The following is a 20720-nucleotide window of genomic DNA, read 5'->3' on the forward strand; positions in this document are numbered from 1 at the left end:
ACATGTATGTATATGTGACCTTGTTTGACCTATGCATAGTTCTTAAGAGAACAGGAACTTCCCCAGCATGAAAAATGTGCTTACAAAATAAAGACATATATTCTCTTATAGTTCCTTACATATGCCTGCTACATAAAAATAGTCTAGTAGGCAGTTGCTTACTTATGAATATTTTATATTCACGATAGACTTGTGTCTACATTTCCTTTGCCGTGACTTTAAAGTTAATACCAAATTCAGAACAGGCCTCACGATATTAACAGCCCAGTGTCTACTTTAATTGACTGTGCTTTATTGCATTTTAACAAAATACTGCAGAAAACTGATTAAAAGAACTCGATTCCACCAACAGTAGGGTCCACAGATTCTCATTAAAGGAACAGTTTTATTTTATACCAGCGGTAAGGAGAGCCAATATTCCCAGGGAATGGGAGTTGATGATAGGAACTGAGAGTGATTGCCCAGTCAGTGTTATGATAGGGGTAGTATACTATTAATTAAGATGGTCATTCATAATCCTATGGCTCTATTCCATTAGCAGGAGTGCTAACCAGATGCCCTGGCATCCTATACTGCTGGCTTCCTCGACCTTCTCCATCTGATCATCTGCCACCCAAAGTGATGACGTACTTTACTAGAACTGCTCTTTACTGTAAACATATTTAGGATAATTTGGTATTATTATTCATTTTAAGAATTCCAGGATTTCTGTAAGCGCTCAAAGGTTTTGCACAATGTACTTCTCTATTTAAGGCTAGGATTAACTTTGATTAATAGTTTTTAATTACACAGTACAATTAATGATATATGGCATGATTATACATTTCATTACTCAATCTTGCTCCTTGTGAGTCTGAGACAATGGTATCTGTTCTGTGTGAATCAGTTGGTTTTTATAGAGGCATTAGTGATCTGGTACGTGTTCTTCACTTGAAAGAGGTGAAAAGACTCGAGTCAGCTAATATTCACTCGTACCGTAACTGATATCAAGGGAGTTGTTTTATCATTGTCAAATGTCTCCTGGAGATATAATTTGTCGCTATCAATAGTGAACCTTGATCCTTCCATACAGTGTGTACTACTGTATTAGTTTTGACTTTTTTTTTTTTTTTTAAACAGATGTGGATAAACAACGACTGTGTAATGACTTGATTCAATTGAGAGAAGCAATTACATTTTTCACCTTTGCAGGAGATGGGGGTGCTCCTGGCTACTTGTTTTCACTTCATTCTCTCAAGAGAAACTCCTAAAAGCGAGAGACACATTTCCCAATTGATTTGGCCTTCAGGCTTTCATAATATGGATTATTTTCCTTTTTTTATTACAATTTGTTCATATACTTTATAATGAATCCAATCCGTCCGAAAAGGTTAACAGTACAATTCTTGGAAAGTGAAATGTTAAATTTACAAGTTACAAACTACAGTAAACAACAGAACTGCACCTCTGCATTCAGTTCCCTGTATAGGCAAAATATAGGTCACTCAGATAACGCACAATGATCAATTTCCCAACAATACAGACTATAGCCTATACTAAATTAGGACTTATCATGCTTCCATAGCTATATCGTATAATGACTATGACAGCATAATAGCTATGATTTAATCTGGCTCAGAATATGGATTATTATTAGTGACACACATCTGTTACTTCACTTTTCTAATACGTTTTAATTGATAACATTTTTCAGCTTCCAAAATCCCCACAATACCACAGTTATGCCTTTGACCTGTATTTGATACATTAACAATAATGTACTTCCATCATTTTATTAATAGAAATGGGTGCTGCCTTTTTTGTAACAGAATTTAAACTAATTAATTTACCAATGAATGATATGTCCTAGAGCTCTCTCCAGTTGCCGTTAAAGTCGTTTTCCATCTGGCATATAGTATACTTAGACCAGATGTCCTTCCCAATGACAAATGCAATTTTTAATGTTTCTTTGCTCAGTTATCTTCAGGTCACTGCTAGCGCCCGACCGATACAGGTTTTTTGGGTCCGATACCTACACCGATAATTGAGAAACTAAATTTCCCAATTACAGATGTATCTTCTGATATTTACTTCATTTTTTTTAGCATGCAAAACAGACATTTTGTAGCATTGATCCCTCAAATCTCTCCGTCAGAGAGAAATTGTGTCAAATATGCACTGAAGGCAGGATGTTTACATTCTAACTTTTTACATAATAAACCTAACATTACATTTTCCTCATAAATAACAACCACAAATCAAACATTGTAATACATTAAATAAGTTAGAATAAAGGAAAAATATAAAAATATGCATGTTCTCTACATTAGAACAAAGACCAAGGTATTTGACCAATTTCACACACAAATAAAACAATTTACATTTTCTATACATTCAAGCAAATAATAATATAGTGTTAAATACTGGTCTAGCTTATATTAGCATTTGACACTTGACAGTTTCTCAAGGGTCTCAAGGCCTCCTCAGTGCTCAAAACTGCCGACCCAACAGGGGCAGGTTATAGTGCAGACAGCACAGTACAGCTCCATGTTTTAAAAAATATATTTACTTATTTCTCTCATTAACATGCAAATGCGTTTTTCTGGATTTTTTTGTTATTCTGTCTCTCACTGTTAAAATACACCTACCATTAAAATTATAGACTGATCATTTCTTTGTCAGTGGGCAAATGTACAAAATCAGCAGAGGATCAAATACTTTTTTCCCTCACTGTAAGTGGAACGTATTGCAATACAAATCATAGCCAAAATACGATGTAGGATTTTAAATAGTTTTATAAATATCATGTATAGTTTCAGTTGTATCCAACATTGTCTGAGAGATGCGTTTTTCACTAATTTTCTTTAGATCTTTTACTGTGATCTGAGCTTGCTTGTCATTTGGAGAGTTTTTTTTTTCTGATATCCAAGTCAACATCTTCAGCGAACATTTACATTTTTTCTTTATTTTAATTTCTATTGTGAATTTTGAAAAGCGATTTAATTAAAGTTTCAGTAAAAATGCGCATCTATGCCATAGTATACTGTAATCTTCAGTCATGACTAAAATAAACAATCAAAACCATGGATACTCAAATGCAACACAGCTTTCAAAAATACTTTCTATTGGTTATGAGGGTTTTAGTAAAACACATGTTTATTGGTTTATAAGCCCTGTTTTTTCAATGAGTGTGTGTTTGTTTCACCACAACGCTCAGTAGTGTGCAAGCGGCACCGCTGCGCATGAGAATCACTGTGGAGTCAGAGCTTCCAGCGACAACTAAAGCACCATAACTATGTTAAAAAATAATGGTAAATAATTATAATAACGACTGTACAACCAAATAAACATTTTTATTTATTGTCTAAAGTCTGGTGAAGGATTTTATGATAATTTGAAAAAAAATATTTAGTCAATAGTTTGAGAAAGTATTGTATTATTTGTATGACAAATTGTCAGCAATTATACTAGGACCCGTGCCAGAAAATTGCCGGCAACGATTTGCTGGCAATAACCCATTCACACAGACCTTGCTGGCAAATTGCCGGCAATTGTTTCAGTGTGACTGGGGTTTTTGATAAAGTCCAAATTTGCAAACATTAATTAAAACAATTAGAAGATCTGATCAACTAAGAGTTCAACTCATGTTTTATGTTCAAAGCTCTTAAAGTCTGACTTGCAAGGGGCAAAAGTGCACAGAACAAGAAAAAAAAACTTTTTTTTTTTCAGGAGGTATGAAAACAGAAAACTAGAAAAACATAAGAGATAAACTTTTGCAAACCATTAAAACAATTATTCTGTTTCACTCCTGTAAATGCCAAGATTAACTGCAAATTAAAAAATGTTCACAAAGCTGATGTTGGTTTATGTTTTTGTCAAGCCTATAAAAGAAATACAGCATTAATATTACTGCTTAATTACTTACTTTAAAGGCTCTAGCTGTACTCCTGACTATCATTTTAAACACAAATGCTGTTTCACATAATATGAATAAAGATATGTCCAGTGACTCCAGTAAAAAAAGTTAGGTGTAATAAATAAAAAAAATAAAAAAACAAACAAATACAAAGTGTCAGAACCTAATGGAACAATGGATTTTAATAAATGACTTCAAAATTAATTGAATAACACAACCACACATTGCCTCAATTAAAATTTGGTGGCAACCTGTATGTAAATGAAAACATGCATTTATGCAATTGATTTTATGTTAAAGTCGATCCATAGCTATAACAACATAAGCTTCAGGAGCATTTAGGCTGCTTTCATTATAGGTACGAGACAAAGCTACTTTTCAGCCCTGAAAACGCTAAAACGTCCCACATAAATCAAACTTGGCATTTATTTTCTCTCCAGAGCGAAGACAATTTCCATTTTCCCTTGAAGCCTAAGTGGGCCTGACAGTTCGACATGCTCACTGCCCATGGTATGTCTAAAAGTATTGCTTCCACCTAAGCATCCAACTGATATAAAGTAACATTGGCTAAATGAAAAGCTTGCCTCCATTCCAACACCTGACTCCAGTCCCCCAAAACCTCATGACCCCATGATTAACATATTTGAGGCCTGTCTCATGTTCTCCCTGGTAATGCCACCTTACCCATGTTCACAATATATTCTCTCACACTCATCTGGAAGAAGAAGCGACAGATACAGTAAGATTATGCCATGTCAGAATTCAGTAGCTTTCGTGACTCTACAGCACTTACTAATAAGGCACACTTTCAGTCATCTGTATAGTTATACACATTTGGTTGCAGCTTCATTTTTCATGTCTTTCATCTAGAACGTTCGTAATAGACTTTTAGATCTGCCATCAAGTTAAACTTAACAAAACAGCTGCAATCTTTGGGTTGAAAGGATAAAAACATATGAGTTTGCTGCACACAACAACACAAAACAATGAGTCAACAGACAGAATTAATGAACCCTTGATGATTGAAGTGTTGACAAACACAGCATGCACCAGTCAGAGAATGAAACTGAGGAATGCGACTGCCTGACAACACAGGAAGACGTCTGACAAACTGAAGAACAATATGGTACTAAATGCACTTTGAAACAGATACAAAAAAAGTATGAACTGATCTGCACCTAACACCGTTCACCTCAAAAAAACTTCACAAACTTTTTATATTCTGTTTCAAGACAAAAATTGACGTTCATAGAAAGTGAGGTTTGCAGTCCGCTTAAAGTCAGTAATATACCACTGAGATCTTTTAACAAGCAATCTTGTTCACTATCTGCTTAAGCAAACTCTTCCTGGAATTTTAATCCCAGCTGAAAGGTATTCTGAAGAGCTGAATTAGAATAAAGCGCCTTGCATGTGTTTCAAGGCCTACTGAAAGGAAATCAAAATCTAAGAGCTGGAGGCTTTCCAAATTGTAAAAGATCCATGTGTCAGATGTACTGTCGGCTCAAATGAAAGAGCTTTGCTGCTCACACACACTTGTACACATTCGCACACACTACTGGGTTATTCAACTGTAATGGCGAAGTCCAGTGGTGTTCACCGTGGTCCTGCTTTCTGAAAACTGTACACCCCTGAATCAAACAGTCTGTGTTCTCAGTTTACATTATATATTCCAATTGAAAAACATAAATCTTCCAAAAATAATGGTATTAAAACAATCCGTTAAGTAATCCTGCAGACCATATTTAATTTAATTCTGAGGGGGAATAAAAATGCATTTGATGTAATCAATGAAAGCCGATAGGTTTAATATATTTAATCAGCACAAAGTGGGACCCCTTAAAAGGTATCTGCTTTCTGTGGCTTTGTTATGAAATTCCTTATCACTGCCTCTTTCCCTTTAGGCATCCAGGCTATGCTAAACTCTTTTTTATTCTTATATTGATATTAGAGTGTTTTTCAGCATATGTTCTTACCTGTTTAGTGTTTCTTTTTTGTTTGTTGGCGTTTTTTTATTTTTTTATTATTATTATTTTTACAATAACATCGAATGGCCATTGCATCTCCATCTCAGGACATCTTTCAAAATCCTGGATGCAGTCCAGACGAGCATGTGACGCAGAGTGAATCACTGCAAAACTGCATCACGTCATGCAAAAGCACATTGAGGTGGTTCTGGCTATAAATTCAGGGTTGATTTGCTATCTGGATAATTGCGGACTTCAGATGATCAAGGAGCTTAAGGCAACAAAACAAAATGCAGTCAACACCGAAACCCGAGGAAAAAGTTAAGGTTAAGGCTACGAGCTTAACCCAGGGGTGCTCTGATGTAATTTAGTCAAAATCTTGCACTCTGAATTGGGCAGGGATAATATGAGTAAGTTGAATGAATGTGTGTTTGAGTTTATCGTGGGAACTGAATGCCTCCACCACACGCATATACATACTAATATACAAACACACAAAGTGCTTCTCAAAACACATTTAAATACCACATGCTTCTTATACTTAGTGCAATTAAAGCCGTTGTTGCCTTCAGTACACCATAAAAGTACCACAGCGGCAGACTGAAGTATAATGAGCAGCACATGGTACTGCAGAATAGGGCATCTTAATGGGTCCAGGAAACATTTATGTATAACATTATGAAAAAAAAGCCAGGGAATTCCAGCAGTGATCGGATAATCTAATATATTTTAATAATACACATTCCTGTTGCCTCAGTATTTTCAGTCAGCTTAAAAAGTAAATAGGTAATGTCATTTGTTTTACATAGTATATTTATTTTTTATGAAGGTTTAAATCATACTACTCTTTTGTACAGTTACCCAGTTCATGTTAAAAGGCAAATCATTTATTTTACAATCCAGGATGTAAGACCTCATATATTGTATACACTTTTGTAAATTGGAATTTGTAATATGTTTTATGCCTTGAACTGCACTTTATTGTTAGCATAGCATATAAACTCAATTTTTGTTTTCTAGCAATTTAATAATAATATTAATTAAATATTCTATTCATACCTTTAATGTAGTTGCAATTAGACTGGTAGGAACTGAACCTTGTAATACTACAGAATAACTGTTGTCACGTGAATTACCTGTACATATTGTGTAGAAACAATATACACATAATGGCAGGTTAAACAGATGAGCTTCACTGCTGTAATTAAAAAGGTTGTTTCAATTACCACTGTGAAACTGTGAAGTTTGACACTCAAACTTGAGCTTGATTTCATTTGCATATACACACTGTACAAAGACACCTCAAAGTCAATCTAGTCTCACCAAAAAGTAAGTGTGATTTTCTAATCATAATCGTAATTTTCCCCCTTAAAATAGACACCTTTTCCGATTCAGGTTGTTTGGTCTTTGAAATTAAGTTAGTTTACTGCAGAGGTGAAAACAAGTAAATACAATATGTACATTTTTATACGGACACCTACAGTATTCTATATTGCTTCTGCTATAACAGAGGATGCTAAATGAAATATTTATAATTTTTGTGTTTTAACATAAACATCCTTTTCTGTGTGCACCTAACTCCTGATCAATGCTCATTAGTATAGGATTTCTATTAAATCCCTACGTTACAATTAAAATATATATATACAGACGGAGGTAAGTGCTTCACATTAACAGCATTGATTAGTTGATTTAACATCCCTGTGGAATTTACATTAACTTGCATATTTATTTAGGAAATGGCTATAATGACCAATTGAGAGCATCAAATTGACTGCTACATACTGATTTGCTCATTAGCAACGACATTATCATTTGTGAATGAGACCACGCTGCTCGATGGAAGAGTGCTTCTGTACCTGATTGAGTTCGGCCCTAATGAACATGGGATATTCTGCGGCCTGCCCCATTTTAGCAGATAAAACCTCAAATGACTTTTCCAGCAAGGCTTAAAATATAGCATTGTTAACAGCTGAGAGGACATAGGTTGCACGGCACACGCAAGAATGACCTCATCTGTGTCGCAGGATGAGCTATGACATGATTTTGCTTCTTACACTCTCTCTAAAGGAAGTAACTGCTAGGGATTTGGGATGCAGTACATACACAAAAATACTAGGCCATGAACCGAGATGCCCAACTCACAAATTATATAAGCTCATTCTTCGTATTGAACAAAATCAGAACACTATAGTACTGACAAAATGACAACTTGAATCTGTGTATTACCTATACTGCAGCACAAAATGAGAAACAGGAATGTTGTAGAGTAACTTTTTGAGCAATATTGAAATTAATCTACAGAAAGATATACTGCAGTGTGTATGTAAACCACAAAATCAAAAATAAACCAGTACAATGTCCTATATATCAGCAAGATGAAAACAATGGAAAAGGCCTCACAATACTCATAAGGGATGTACATTGAGAGGGAAAAATCGTATTAACTTTAGGATTTTTTCCACCCAGAGCAGGGGATAAAATTAACTTTTTTGGCCACTAGCCTCTGTGTCTGGTAGAAGGAAAAAACTTACCAGCCACTTGGTATTTTTACCAACCAAAGGCAAACATCACCAGCAATGCATGAGGGTGCGTGAATGTGTGGTGAACATGTTAAAACGTGGCATTTATTCAGGTAATTAATCAATCACCATAACAAAAGCTATTTGCACACCTGCATACACTAGACAGGTGTGTATGACGGAAAAGGATCTGGATTGAAAAAACATGCTCCCACATAGTTTCTACTTGCAGGTGATCAAAACATTGCATTCTATTGAATTATTGAACACTTGCTAGTAGAGACAGTGTACGGGAGCATTGTTTTCAAATTAATCATTCACATTTGCAATAACATGGCAGCCAATGGGGATCTGTATCAACACACTAAACTACACATGAGAAGGGGTGTTATATGGTGGCATTACTACTCTTCATACTCCTCTTCCCCTTCAGTGCTACTCCCTTCTCTGGGTTTCTGCAAGTCATTAAAAGGATTTCATTGGATTGGCTAGATATCCATAGAGTCACAGTCTGGGGTAAAAAATATATAATCTCTAGGAATGACAGACAGTGACGTCCTTTCCTTTGGTTAATACCATGCACGCCAGCAAAGACACAATGTAAACAAACAGCACATTTCTCTTCAGCAGAATCTCCGCCATGCAGCAAAAAATGCATCTCTATCACAAATCGTTTCCCCATAAATTAATACATTGTAATTGATGCAATGATGAATACTTATCTAACACAACAACTTTGTTAAATAAATATCTTTGTAAATATACATCATCAGAGGAGATATGGAAATGGCATAATAACAGCAGACCTGTCAACACTCACGCACCTCGTGTCAGACTCTTGTATTATTGTCCAGACATTATCACAACTTTTTATTGTCACAATTTCAAATTAACTATAAAGGCTGTCACTATTTGTTTTAAAAAGGAATATTCTGCAATTACAGCTGTAATTGACTGAACAATATGTTTCTCTTTTTCATTTTTTATACATTTTCATTCAATTGCCAGTTTAGCAATGTGAGCTGCAATGAAAATGCCTTGACATTAGTGTCCTTGTAGGAAAACATTGTCACAAGGACGCTAATGTTAAGGCATTTAATGCGTTCTTGTAGCAATGTTTTCTGGTCACAACAGCGAAATACAAAATGTATAAGACCTATCTAGCTAGCTAATTGATACAATCTACTTCTAAACGATTGACTTTTCCTCTCCAAACACTCAGACTGCCGCTCTACATTCGGAAACATAACTGTGCGTTCGAGTTACAGCGAATACAAAATAAATAGCAATAGCTGGCTGTGTATGTATTCATGTGTTTGTTGCTCTTTCCTTTTCTGTCTTATTATAATTCTGAAACACTTTGATCCAGGTATTAGAGTCAGTAATTATGACTATGAAAAGTAATTAAAAGTCATTACTTTTCCACATCCTTAACCACCCTACTTCTGCCTCATTGCTCTTCATGAAATATGTCCTCCTGGACCGAAGACTGTCCAGATTCCATATATTTAAAAAAAACTTGATATTGCGGTTTGCCAAATCAACGAACATACCAACACTACAATTAATTTTTATTTTGAAAAATACCAACAGATACTCTATCAGAAACTAAAAGTTGAGTTCCCATAAACTTGTTGACTACCCACAGTGTAGTGTAAATTTTATTCTCTGGTCCTAGTACAACCCACAACCAATTGGTTCCAAAATTGTGATTCAATAATTACTACATTTTACTGGAAGAATAAAAAACCTTGGTTTAAGTTAACCACACTACATAAAAGTAAGGTAAAAGGAGGTCTGGATGCACCACATTTTTATCATTACTACCTGGCTAACGGATTGATCTACAATATATTACAAAATGGCTATACTCAAATAAACAGATCAATCCGTGGATAGAAATTGAACAGTTTGTATCCAGACAAATTTCAATTAATGACTTACCTATCATTAGCCCAACTGTTAAATGTCATAACTGCTTCAAGAGCACTGTAATCTCCACAACCCTGACAGCTGGGTGGAAAATGAACAAAATCACTCATTCTATCATGACACCCTGCAAATTCACCGCAATATGGTCTAATCCTGACTTCCTGATTAATAAAACGCCAATAGTCTTCAGCATTTGGAAAAGGAAAGGTATCACACATTTACATAATATATTTGAAAATAATAACCTCCTCGCATTCAATGATTTGGAACTGAAGCTTGGTATCAGAACAATAACTCCAATATCTCCAATAAAAAATTGCTATCAAATCAAAAATTAATATAATCAGTAACAATCTACAACCCCCCCCCTTCCATGGAAACAATCGACAAATTAACCATCTCCAAGCAACCATTATCAAAATTATATAATCTCTTATCCAAAAATTACAAATGACTGGGAAAAAGATTCAACAATCCACACTGATACCAGCTTCTGGACACAAATCTGCAAGAATATATTTACAGTGAGTAATAACACCCTCACACTACTGATACAATACAAAGTCATTCACAGAACGCACATTACCCAGCACAAAATGTTTACAATGGGTTTCATAGGGTCTGATACTTGTTCACACTGTACGCTGAAAACCCCTGACAATTACTTTCATGCCTTTTGGCTCTGTCCACCGACTCGACACTTTTGACAAGAAGGGATCAACAAAACATCATCTTTCTTGGGCTGCAGCATCCTGCTCTCTCCATCCACATGTCTACTCAGAGACCTAACCACACTCAACCTCCATGAACAAAACCCAACTCAAGTTCTCATAGCGTTAACTACTGCCAAGAAGACTATACTCCTGAACTGGAAAAGCAGACACAAACTTAGCATCACACAATAGCCAAACCTGTTAACAGATTATATTAAATAGGAAAAAAACATAACAAAATTCTCTATTTTTTCCATTTACCAATGTAACTAATGCTTCATGTACACACACATGCACACACAACCCCAAACAGTCTGTTAAAAACTTATGTATTATTATTTTAATGTATTTATTTATTCTTGTGTGTTTGCGTTTCCTCTTTTTTTTTTTTCTTCTTTATTATGCTTGGACACGACTGATATAGTGAGGGGAAAAAAGTATTTGATCCCATGCTGATTTTGTACATTTCCCACTGACAAAGAAATTATCAGTCTATAATTTTAATGGTAGGTGTATTTTAACAGTGAGAGACACAATAACAACAACAAAATTCCAGAAAAACGCATTTCTAAAAAGTTATAAATTGATTTGCATCTTAAAGGGAGTGCTCCTAATCTCAGCTCGTTACCTGTATAAAAGACACCTGTCCACAGAAGCAATCAATCAATCAGATTCCAAACTCTCCACCATGGCCAAGACCAAAGAGCTGTCCAAGGATGTCAGGGACAAGAGTGTAGACCTACACAAGGCTGGAATGGGCTACAAGACCATCGCCAAGCAGCTTGGTGAGAAGGTGACAGCAGTTGGTGCGATTATTCGCAAATGGAAGAAACACAAAATAACTGTCAGTCTCCCTCGCTCTGGGGCTCCATGCAAGATCTCACCTTGTGGAGTTTCAATGATCATGAGAACGGTGGGGAATCAGCCCAGAACTACACGGGAGGATCTTGTTAATGATCTCAAGGCAGCTGGGACCATAGTCACCAAGAAAACAATTGGTAACACACTACGCCGTGAAGGACTGAAATCCTGCAGCGCCCACAAGGTCCCCCTGCTCAAGAAAGCACATGTACAGGCCCATCTGAAGTTTGCCAATGAACATCTGAATGATTCAGAGGAGAACTGGGTGAAAGTGTTGTGGACACATGAGACCAAAATCGAGCTCTTTGGCATCAACTCAGCTCGCCGTGTTTGGAGGAGGAGGAATGACCCCAAGAACACCATCCCCACCGTCAAACACGGAAGTGGAAACACTATGCTTTGGGGGTGTTTTTCTGCTAAGGGGACAGGACAACTGCACCGCATCAAAGGGACGATGGACGGGGCCATGTACCATCAAATCTTGGGTGAGAACCTCCTTCCCTCAGCCAGGGCATTGAAAATGGGTCGTGGATGGGTATTCCAGCATGCCAATGACCCAAAACACACAGCCAAGGCAACAAAGGAGTGGCTCAAGAAGAAGCCCATTAAGGTCCTGGAGTGGCCTAGCCAGTCTCCAGACCTTAATCCCACAGAAAATCTGTGGAGGGAGCTGAAGGTTCGAGTTGCCAAACGTCAGCCTCGAAACCTTAATGACTTGGAGAGGATCTGCAAAGAGGAGTGGGACAAAATCCCTCCTGAAATGTGTGCAAACCTGGTGGCCAACTACAAGAAACGTCTGACCTCTGTGATTGCCAACAAGGGTTTTGCCACCAAGTACTATGTCGAAGGGGTCAAATACTTATTTCCCTCATTAACATGCAAATCAATTTGTAACTTTTTTGAAATGCGTTTTTCTGGATTTTGTCTCTCACTGTTAAAATACACCTACCATTAAAATTATAGACTGATCATTTCTTTGTCAGTGTGCAAACGTACAAAATCAGCAGGGGATCAAATACTTTTTTCCCTCACTGTACATCCCTACTGGTCTCCTATATGCGCACAATTTTATGTTTATATTTTAGTTTGTCAACGTGTCATCTTGCCGTCTGTCTGTCTGTCTAATTGTCCACCTGTTGATTTTTTGTGCACTCTGCTGGTTGTTTGTCTGGCTGTCCGTCTCCTGGCCGCGGACGGTTTTGCATGGGTAGGGAAGGGCAGTAGGGGAGGGTGGGTGGAAGAGGGTGGGGTGGGCTTAGAGGGGCTATTGGGGGGTAGGGAAGGGTAAAAAAAACTGTTAGTATGTTTTTTTGTTTTGTTTTTTTACTAACTGTTAAAGTGATGAAATAAACAAAGTTGTCCCCCCTGCGGCTGCTCTTCCATTCACCACTGGCAATATCAAATACCTCGGCATCAATATCTCCACCAATTTGTCAGACTTATTCCATCTCAATTTCACTCCACTTATAAAAATCATAGAAGATGATCTGAACTGACGGATGAACTTACCACTGTCTATGTCCATTCTACCCAAAATTAACTATCTCTTCACTATGGCCCAGACACATACACCTTATGACCTACTTAAAGCTACCATTCTAGGTTAAAGGTCTGTGTTGAAGCATGCAATGTTCACAGTCTTTATCATCCGAGAGTCTGAAAGATGTATTACCTATATGTTGCACGGTACTCAACCTTTCATTCGAGAAGATGAAATATGTGAGCTTTGTGTATTACAAAGGCTTATTAACCGTGTTTTTTTCTGCCAAATTAGTACATTCATCTCATTGACAAGTCTGCGGAAGTCGATGCTCTTTCTAAACAAAAATTGTGTTTGACCTTTTTTTATGTAATTAATAGTTATTTCTTGCTCAGCACTCTCTCCATATACTGGGATACTTCAAATTACAATTTATAAATTAAATTAATAACTTTTATTAAGTGAATAAAAGCATCAGGGTACCTATTACAACACAGCATTTAAGAAAACAAAATGTGATTATCTCCCTTTTTATAAAATCATCAAAACAGGCCTCTGAAGGAGGTACTGTAGCCTTTCCTGTAAACTCAACATGCTGCTCTGTGCTGCTTTCTCCTTTCACACGAGCACGGCCCCATCGCATTGTGTGGATTTAAAATAAACCCCCGTCTTATCCTGTTATTTATATTTATAGCAATGCTGTTAAGCTCATTGTATTAATAGGTGTTGCGCTAATCCAATATGCATGTCTCCAATGCTTTGATCTATAAAGGACTTCACTGTATTCAAAGTTCTTAGGAGTCTAAGAGGTTGCATGTATAAATATTAAGCAGTCTGGTTACCTCAGTTAAATCCTCAGTTAAATTCCTAAAAATATGTCTTGCGAAATGATTTGCTGACTATTATTAATAACGGAAATATGCTCGAGGCCAAAGCAATTTCGATATGTCGCGGTTTCACCTGTAACATAGTAAGATTGTCTGGCTCCCGACGACCACATTATATCGGGGTAGAGGTATATTACAAATTCTGGATGATTTTGTGTAGCACAGCATTTAGTATGCCTGAATGAGAGGGAAAACCCAGAAAACTATAGTAAATCAGGAGCTACAGAATGAAAGGTATCCGAGACATTCAGAGTTATTTTGTGCCTCTCAGCAAAACTGCCCGAATCCAAATCTGCACAACACTGAGCAGCCAGCCAGCCTGCTGCTCCAGATCGAGCACCTGCAGAGAGAAATCCGGCTGACCCTCGACACTCCACACATGTCAGGAAGAGATAAGAGAGAGCCTGTTGGCCAAACATAGAGGCCATTGGCTTTAAAGCAACATAGATTTGACCTAATACAATGCCAATCTTATTATGTATGCCGGTCTAAAAGTTAGAGGCAATGGTGCAAAAGAGGGGACAGAATTTTAAAAGGAAACAACTCATCAATAGAGGGAATACACTAAAGCAATATTATAGTGCAGGCAAAGGGTAAAGCCCTTTATACCCATCATAAAATAAACAAATTAAAAGTTAAACTTTTTGTATGAAGTATTTTTGTTAAGTTGACAGATGAAAACTTTTAAAATTGCATTACTATATGTATATAGATAGATCAACCAAGTGTATGCTTCCATTATAAATAAAAGTGGGGTTAGAGTATTAATGTAATTCTCTAATTGGCTCAACATCCTCTTTATGCCATGTTATTTATTAATGAGGGGGCTTGGTGTGCAGCTGTTGAAGCTAAAATGATCTTAATGTCAACCCAGTTCATATATAATGGATATAAACAGTCTACAAGATTTCAGAAAATAACAGCAACTGATAAAAAGATTGCGCTTTCAATTAAAATGACAGAAGTGGGCACTACCTCATTTTAATCCACTTAAGGCCGTCATTATGGACCATGACAATTCTATTGTTCAAGTCCTTCTGAGTGTTTCTGCCAGACAATCTGTGTTCTGTTCTTACATCTGAATGGATATTACACAGTACTATCAATCAAACACTCGAGTATTTAAGCTATAATCAAGAAAATGATTTTGTCACGATTCCCCTTAAATTTACATTTTTGTCATCCATGTGTACTTTGTTTGTGTTCATTTACTCTGCCATTTATGTGACATTATAAAGATATGAGAATGGAAAACACATGGTTAACCTTCTAATTGTACTTTTGTGATCGTAAAAGATGTCGATACTTCAGCTGTGAGAAATGTATTTTGCCATGCTTTTCTGACATTAACATGAGTGATTTTTGTTGCTCTAAAACCATCTACACATAGTTTATTGGTATTATCTAACACACAAGCAGAAGCAGATGACAGGCGCACTACACTGGGAATGCTATAAATCCACTCCAATAATAAAAAGGCAAATGTTGAAGGAATTACAGGTCATTGCCCAATATCCACATTAAACTGTATTTTTCAGTAGGTTAGGACTTAATGAAATGCTGTCATGAGTGCGGTCACATTTACATCAAGTATCGTCGAATTCAGAAAGCAAACCTGAGGGTGCCATCGCTACAGTCATAGATAAGGAAGAAATGGCATTCTGTTTAATATTCTCTATCCTTAAGTTTTCGACTAAGTATAGCCTGAGGATGAATTTCTCTGAGTCACGTTCGAGGAACCGATTCGACTTCCCACAGTGCTGGAATACTGCTGGCAAATAATGAGAGGAAGCTCAATGTCTCTTTGAAAAGCAGAAATCACTATTTTACAAGCAATTCCTATGGTTGTTCCATGTAATATTGTAGGAATGTATTTCAATGAATGCAGTTAAAGAGATTGAGCGTGACCATTTGCGTTCAGCTTTCATTTGAAAACACAAGACAAAACAAAACAAAACTAAGAACAACAAAAATAAATCAGTAGCACCTAGCAGATGCCCTTGAATTGCATGTGTGGAGAGGCTGCATAAATTGTATTAGATTATAGGTACAAAGCCATATTCTGTTGCTTATTTAAGCATTCAAATCCAACTTAATGTGCTCTCCCAACAGATAATTGACTACAGGGACAATTACATTACCTCCAGGGAAAAAATCCATATATATTAAAAAGTTAAAATATAGAAGCAAAAGATCTGATAACAGTTCCTGTGTATTCGTGCTTTGGAATATTAAATTGCTTTATCTGATGGGATATTTAAATTATCAACAAAGTAATTTGGGCTCTCATATCTACTTCTTTCAAGATAAGCTGACAGGTGCAGGAACGCAACATTTAGTTCCATATAATCGAGTTTGCATTGAGAACTAAGATTGGCTGGTATACAAAGTTAACTATATATACAAAATATATTATACACTCACCTAAAGGATTATTAGGAACACCATACTAATACTGTGTTTGACCCCCTTTCGCCTTCAGAACTGCCTTAATTCTACGTGGCATTGATTCAACAAGGTGCTGAAAGCATTCTTTAGAAATGTTGGCCCATATTGATAGGATAGCATCTAGCAGTTGATGGAGATTTGTGGGATGCACATCCAGGGCACGAAGCTCCCGTTCCACCACATCCCAAAGATGCTCTATTGGGTTGAGATCTGGTGACTGTGGGGGCCAGTTGAGTACAGTGAACTCATTGTCATGTTCAAGAAACCAATTTGAAATGATTCGACCTTTGTGACATGGTGCATTATCCTGCTGGAAGTAGCCATCAGAGGATGGGTACATGGTGGTCATAAAGGGATGGACATGGTCAGAAACAATGCTCAGGTAGGCCGTGGCATTTAAACGATGCCCAATTGGCACTAAGGGGCCTAAAGTGTGCCAAGAAAACATCCCCCACACCATTACACCACCACCACCAGCCTGCACAGTGGTAACAAGGCATGATGGATCCATGTTCTCATTCTGTTTACGCCAAATTCTGACTCTACCATCTGAATGTCTCAACAGAAATCGAGACTCATCAGACCAGGCAACATTTTTCCAGTCTTCAACTGTCCAATTTTGGCGAGCTTGTGCAAATTGTAGTCTCGCAGAATTCAGGGTAAAAAACACATTACAACAAATTCAGTTTAAAGAACATACATATATATATATATATATATATATATATATATATATATATATATATATATATATATATATATATATATATATATATATATATAACAAACAATTAAACAGTACAGTGTTTGTATAATAAGAAGCTTTGAGAAACTTGGAACGCATGAAAAAAAATCTTTCAGCACCTTTCAGCCACCATACACGACCTGTAAAGAAATATTAAAAAAAAATAATAATAGAAATGCACCGCCTGCCTCTCGTGGTGCTTCACTCTCACTACTGCAGCTCCGGTATCGTTTGAGTGAAAACAACAACCAGTTACTGAAGAAGAGTTATAATGGTGGGGCTCGGTAGGATAAGAATCAACATTTTCATCCTGTACAGTCATACAATACATACGTATGTATACCAAGTTAAGAAAGGACACACAGCATGTGGCCAAATAACTGCTATTAAATCATATTTAATTAGTTAATTAATTTCATATTTACGTTATAAAGTTAAAAAACAAAACATGAGACAAGTTGAATTTGATGCCACCAGAGTCTGATGAAAGAGATTGTTGTGATGGGACAATGAAAATAATTGGTATGTAGGCATGTAATTAATAATAATAACAACATTATTACTATTACTACTACTACTACAATGTATCCAAGATGACAAACATAATTAATAATTTAAATAGTTAAGCAAAATTAATCAATAATTTGTTAGAAATACAAACATTTTTTTTGCGCAGCTGCTTCTCTGCAGCTGGCGAGGAGGGCAGCAGTGCACTGAAGACACTGTATTCGAAAAAGAACTACATAACATGTTAGTAATGTTGAAATATTGGTATGCAGTACGTGTAGTATGATAGTATGCGGTTTTGAATACAGCCACTGCCTGTCCCTCCTCTTTATAGTCTTTTGTTTTGTTGTTCGAATTTTCTGTTCATTTTGTAGACTGTGGGTCCAGACCTAGTTGTTAATCTAGGATAAGGGCGTCTGCCAAGAAATGAAAATAATAATAATAATCTGCATTTCTTGGTAAAGCACATCGTGACTTCCACGGCATGTGAAAAGCTATCGGGGTGAAGTGAGCTACAATAACAAATCAGTATTACTTTTTCAAAAATGTAACTTTAATAAATCGCCTTATTCATGGAATCTTTTGTGTTCCTCTTGTGATGTCAATGCCGACTGCTGTTTCTTGGCAGAAAAAAATGTTTCAAATGCAATTGTCTTATATTTAGTGCGGAAAACAATGCATTAGCCTATATATAAGGTATTATAATGTAGTTTATGGATAGTTAGAGTGTTATAAAAAAAATAAGTGGGTTTTGGGCTTTAAATGGGCATTTAAAATCATGTTTTCTGGGAAAATTTCAAAATAATAAAACGGATTTCATATAGCCATATTATATATATATATATATATATATATATATATATATATATAAAATCACAGTACTATGCAAAAGTTTTAGGCAGGTGTGAAAAATGCTGTAAAGTAAGAATGCTTTCAAAAATAGACATGTTAATAGATTATATTTATCAATTAACTAAATGCAAAGTGAGTGAACAGAAGAAAAATCTACATCAAATACATATTTGGTGTGACCACCTTTTGCCTTCAAAACAGCATCAACTCTTCTAGGTTCACTTGCACACAGTTTTTGAAGGAACTCAGCAGGTAGGTTGGCCCAAACATCTTGGAGAACGAACCACAGTTCTTCTGTGGATTTAGGCAGCCTCAGTTGCTTCTCTCTCAATCCCAGACAGACTCGATGATGTTGAGATCAGGGCTCTGTGGGGGCCATACCGTCACTTCCAGGACTCCTTGTTCTTCTTTATACTGAAGATCGTTCTTAATGACTGTTGCTGTATGTTTGGGGTCGTTGTCATGCTGCAGAATACATTTGGGGCAATCAGATGCCTCCCTGATTGTATTGCATGATGGATAAGTATCTGCTGTACTTCTCAGCATTGAGGAGACCATTCATTCTGACCAAATCCCCAACTCCATGTGCAGAAATGCAGCCACAAACTTGCAAGGAACCCCCACCATGCTTTACTGTTGCCTGCAGACACTCATTCATTTACCACTCTCCAGCCCTTCGGCGAACAAACTGCCTTCCGCTAGAGACAAATATTTCCAAATATACATCAGTCCAGAGCACCTGCTGCCATTTTTCTGCTCCCCAGTTCCTGTGTTTTCGTACATAGTTGCTTGGCCTTGTTGCCACGTCGGAGGTATGGCTTTTTGGCCGCAAGTCTTCCATGAAGCCCACTTCTGACCAGACGTCTCCGGACAGTAGATGGGTATACCAGGGTCCCACTGTTTTCTGCCAATTCTGAGCTGATGGCACTGCTGGACATCTTCTGATTACGAAGGGAAGTAAACATGATGCGTCTTTCATCTGCTGCAGTAAGTTTCCTTGGCCGACCACTGCGTCTGCGATCCTCAACGTTGCCCGTTTCTCTGTGCTTCTTCAAAAGAGCTTGGACAGCACATCTGGAAACCCCCGTCTTCCTTGAAATGTCTGCCTCGGAGAGACCTTGCTGATGCAGTAGAACTACCTTGTGTCTTGTTGCTGTGCTCAGTCTTGCCATGGTGTTTGACTTTTGACAGTAAACTGTCTTCAGCAACCTCACCTTGTTAGCTGAGTTTGGCTGTTCCTCACCCAGTTTTATTCCTCCTACACAGCTGTTTCTGTTTCAGTTAATGATTGTGTTTCAACTTACATATTGAATTGATGATCATTAGCACCTGGTTGGTATACTTGTTTAATCATACACCTGACTGTATGCCTACAAAATCCCAACCACTGCGTCTACGGTCCTCAACGTTGCCTGTTTCTTTGTGCTTCTTCAAAAGAGCTTGGACAGCACATCTGGAATTGTTTAATCAGACACCTGACTATATGCCTACAAAATCCCTGACTGTGTGCAAGTGAACCTAGAATAATTGATGCTGTTTTGAAGGCAAAGGGTGGTCACACCAAATATGGATTTGATGTAGATTTTTCTTCTGTTCACTCACTTTGCATTTAGTTAATTGATAAATATAATCTATTAACATGTCTATTTTTGAAAGCATTCTTACTTTACAGCATTTTTTCACACCTGCCTAAAACATTTGCAAATTACTGTGTGTATGTGTATATATATATATATATATGCCAACTTATTTGGGTATGTTCCATCATTGTTACTTCAAAAATAGGTGGCATATGCATTGCTTTTCATCTCTTAGTCTGAGTAAAATAGAGATGAAAATACTGCCAGCACTTTCTTCTTGATGCTTGTCTTTAAATTCCCAAAGATCCTAATTGTGTCCTACAGAAAGAAACTC

General features: G+C 36.8%; 1 protein-coding gene across 2 annotated transcripts in view; it reads right to left on the reverse strand.

Moving 5' to 3' along the window:
* Positions 1 to 20720, reverse strand: part of b4galt2 (UDP-Gal:betaGlcNAc beta 1,4- galactosyltransferase, polypeptide 2) — a 118668-nt gene that overhangs the window by 64855 nt on the left and 33093 nt on the right. The gene's annotated exons all lie outside the window — the stretch shown is intronic.

The sequence above is a fragment of the Amia ocellicauda genome, chromosome 19, assembly GCF_036373705.1.
Source record: "Amia ocellicauda isolate fAmiCal2 chromosome 19, fAmiCal2.hap1, whole genome shotgun sequence".
Taxonomy (NCBI): Eukaryota; Metazoa; Chordata; class Actinopteri; order Amiiformes; family Amiidae; genus Amia; species Amia ocellicauda.